General features: G+C 45.0%; 1 long non-coding RNA gene across 1 annotated transcript; it reads right to left on the bottom strand.

The window, feature by feature from the left end:
* Positions 1–2,002: 2,002 nt before the first annotated feature.
* Positions 2,003–4,315, bottom strand: LOC310754800. The gene is made up of 3 exons (XR_014544031.1): positions 4,209–4,315; positions 3,465–3,606; positions 2,003–2,372 (listed from the first exon to the last, which is right to left on the bottom strand). It is a non-coding gene; the product is annotated as an uncharacterized lncRNA (long non-coding RNA).
* Between the last annotated feature and the right edge of the window lie 4 nt (positions 4,316–4,319).

Here is a 4,319-nt window from a genome sequence, read left to right as displayed (position 1 = left end):
AAAGTAAGACTGCAACCATTGCCTTATAACTATTGTAAGAACAATCTTGTGAGCTCGAAACACCCCACCATGCAATTCTAAACTCATTTACTCATCGAATAAGTCCAGATAAGTTTAATGGGACTTACTCATTAGTAAGTGTGTAGGATTGCAACACGTTGGTCTCACATCAAAGTTTCATTAAAGTGTGACCCCAAAATTTTGGATCCCCTCCCAACTGATGCCAATGTTTTGTGCTCATTTTGTGCTGCAAACCATGTGTTTTGTGCCACCCCCCAACGGAGTAATTGATACTCAACCCAGGGTTATAAATTGACACCCCAAAATCCAATTTTTTATGATCTCCTTCAAACTGATGCCAAAGTTATGTCCTAGTTTTGTGATGTAAAGTAAGTGGTCTTTCCTGTCCTGCCCCCCATCTGCTGCAATCCACAGAAAATCTTAGCAATACAAGCTTTTAAATGTTTGTTTAAAAAAGAATTTATTGTAATCTCGTGAAATAAAAAGATACAAATACATATAACAAGGTGGGGGGAAAGGCACGAGGCTTGAATGGCAATTCCTGCATGGATGAGATTGGAAAAGATGGAGGGGGCAGATAGGGGCTGTTGTTGCTTTTCTTGCTATTATTTTTGTTAACATTTATGATTACAAGGATTTGGTTGGTTAAGTTCGGTTGATTGCAGTGTGTGGCTTGTTTGTATGTTTGGGGGGGGTAAGGTTGGGTCAAGTTAACCACACTGACGTGGTCACTGTCTTGTGCAGCTACGTGATAAAGGGGAACCGTTATTGGAAAAGGTGGGGTGGGGAGATATATTTTTGTTATTATTTTTGTTAACGTTTACGATTGCAAGGATTTAAACATGTGCTTATAAAGTAAGGGTTCAGAATCTCTCTCCTCGCCCCCCCTCGACTATGGAAATATATAAGTGAGGGTTTTTAAAGAAAACGGGACGGGAAATCTGCGACGATAAGGTTCAGGATAACGTGGATGTTGCTGCAACAATGGAGGACGGGAAGGCTGCTCTGAGCTATACATGCACCGTTATGTCAAGAGAGAAGCACCATTCCCTTACTAGATTTGAATATTAAAAGCCCTTAAGTGCCGGAGCACATAAAACATATAAAAACCTTGCCTCCGAGAAAAAGAAAAATAGAAAGCCCGGCCGCGAGCAATCCCCGTCATGTAATTAAAAAAGAATCTGTGCAGCTCTGTTGAGAGCGTCTTACCTCGACGCCATCTTCCTCCACCCCAACTCCCTCACTACTACTACTACTACTACTACTATTCTTTATTTATTGAATTTTATATACCGCCCTATACCCGGAGGTCTCAGATTGATGGGATTAAAGGAAGACAAAACTATTAATGAACTATAAGGAAGCAAATTAAAATTTGGACTGTTGGATCGTTGGACAATTTATGATGGAGGAATTAAAAGCAAACCGGCCAGAAAGGAGCAGATTTTTCTGCAAAGAGAGCTGGAAAGTCTTAAGGGTGGGGCAAATCTGCTCGAGTGCCTCGGATCACGGGGAGAAGCTGTAATAAGAAGTTGAACTGTGAGGGAGAAAGTGGTTAGCGCGCCACGCCCCGCCGCCGCCGCCGATTATGGGCTGGTTGGAAAATGCACCAAGCGAGATGGTCGACCTTTGAGTTCCTGCTGTAAAAAAGAAAAGAAAAAGACCCCCGTTTACATGCGACGAGGGACAAATGAGTTGAGCAGCAAGAAGATTATGTTTCTACAGACGCAGAAGTAGAAGGAGAGGAAGTTTTATTCAATGTTATATAATATTATTCAATAATTCAGCAGGGACTGATAATCTGATAAGTAACCTCACTCCCTGAAATTGGAAATGTTAATTTAATATATGTGCAGGAATTGATTGATGGATAGCTGTTTGAAATGGAGTTGTTGTTTTTTAAAAAAGCAAATATAATGTACTGGAAGGTTATTTGTAATGTTTGAAGGCAAACTAGAAATAATTGGGGAATATGATACACACATACAATCAGTGTTCTGGAAAATAGCACCAACTATTTGAGGAGCGTCCAATTGATGTGCAATTGCTGACATGTGGGTCCTGCAGAACGGGGGCGGACATGCTCATGTATCTGTGCCACTGACAAAAGTGGGCAATTGATGGGAGATAAACAATGGCTGGAGGTGTTAACAGTTGTATATCAAGGTATTGAAGTCACCACAATTTTTTGGTTCGAGGGCAGAGATGTCTACTTGGCATAATCAGCGGGTCTCTTTCGCAGATGACAACCGCTCATGGAATCTTCTGTTTCCGGAGTTGCTGTCCTCCGCAGAGGATCAGATCCTCTGATGTTGACCTTGCTGGTTTGCAGCCACTGCAGGTGATCTGTACTGAGGCAAAAGGGACTAATTTCAGCAATGTAAAATCCAAGTAGCCCACCAGATTTCTTTGCTCAGAACTCACAGCATGAGCTGTGATGTAGTGTGGGAGGGACATGGGGGACATGGCCCCGGGCGCAGAACTTGGGTGTGTGTGTCGTGAACCAGATAGCCTCCCTCACCCTCATTCCCCTCGCGCCCTGCCAGAGGCGAGGGCTGAAGACTACGAAGGGTGATCTCTGCGTGCCCTGCCATGCGTGTCCTGCATTCCCAGCTGCAACTCCTCCTTCCCTGGGTCAGGAAGGAGAGCAGCTGTGGGGCACCCAGCTGAGGCTCCCCCTTCCCTGGGTCAAGGCTGACCTGGGGGCAAAGAGCAGCTGCAGTGTCCAAACCACCATCCGGGACAGTAGTGCCCCCCAGCCCTCCCTCAAATCAAATTAAAAGCAATTAAAAGCCACCTTGAAAATGACACACAACACACCATTCCTAAAATCTGTGTGTGTGATGGTAAATTGATGCCCACCCCCCGTGGCATATTACCAGACGGGTGGTGCAGGAAATGCACCAGGCAGTGGAGCCTATGGAATGGAGGAAGAGTGCCTGTCTTGGGGCCAGAGAGTTGTTGGCCCTTTAAAGGCTTTGAAGTTCTAACAATCTGTGTTGTCCCGTCCTTCTTCGGATAGAGCTCACAAGGGTTCGTCCACAGCTCCGTATGACCCGCCCGCACCTGTGTTTTCTAGGCACGGGACAAGCGGACGTGTGGACGAGCCCTGAGATCCCAAAGGTGGTGTAAACATGAGGGCAGGGGAAGTAGTCACTTTAAACTGAATGTATTTACAGCTGGGTCATGCAACGAAACATTGCAGTCTGGAGTGCTGCCCTTCGGGATTTCAACCACTCCATTCCTATCCCGCCCCCTTTGCCAAGCATTCAAGCTTCCATGGCTGCACTCAGTCCTCTTTAGGCTACTTTTAAATCACTCCCCTCCACCAAGGTGGGTGGTGTTGTTTTTAAATCAAAATAAATAAACAATAACAATTATTCTGTGCTTCTGTAATCCTTGGGTTTACGGTCTTGCAGGCAATGCATTCCTTCCAGGCTTACATTCTTTCCCGGGCAGGATGGGCAGGAGATTTCAGAGGGTTTGTGCAGCCTGCTGGTGGCATTCCATGTCAGGACCCAAGGCACAAAGGCATGAAACTGCCACCAGCAGACCCAGCATGGATGTTGGAAGCTCCGGGGAGGGCTGAGGAGAAACCCAGAGAAGTTACTGTTAGGACAAGAAGCCAGCATATAGGGAGTGCTCTGGTTCACTAAATGTCATCATCACCACCACCTCAAGTCAGTGGCTGAAAACAGTGCTTTCCCCCCTAAAAATATGTTTAGGTGTACCCTCATTTTCCTACTCATATTGAAATACTGGCCCTCAATGAGGTCAAACTTAGATTCACAAAACGTTTAGGGGTATGCGTCCCCCTGCGTCCCCCCAGAAAAAAGCACTGGCTGAATATATATATATATATATTCTGTCTCTTTCTTTCCATGTTAAACTAGATTAGAGGGGGCCAGACTCCCCCCAAAGTTGATGAGCATTCCCATTCAAATGGTGTGTGTGTGCGCGCGCACGCACATACACACACTGTGTCATGTGATCAAGTATGTGCCCCCCCCATATTTCATTCAATTTGGCACCCCTAACTATATATATATAATACTAACATTTCCTTTAGAGCCTTCATTATTCTCTGCCAAAAACTTGCCTTTCTTTGACCTTTGATAGCTATTTGCCAAAGTTTGTGATTCTGGACCCTAGAGCTAAGTCCGCTGGAAATGTCAACATTCACTTACAGCCAGAAGTTTGCCAGATGCCATCTTGTCAACAAAATAAGCAAAGATCACCACAACAGATCTCTCTAAACCCTGTATGTGCTGATACAAGAACCTCAAGAACCTCAAGAA

The sequence above is a fragment of the Podarcis filfolensis genome (assembly GCF_964270895.1).
Source record: "Podarcis filfolensis genome assembly, chromosome: Z".
Lineage (NCBI taxonomy): Eukaryota > Metazoa > Chordata > Lepidosauria > Squamata > Lacertidae > Podarcis > Podarcis filfolensis.
Note: the sequence above shows the minus strand (reverse complement) of the source record. Positions and strands in the feature narration are given on the sequence as shown.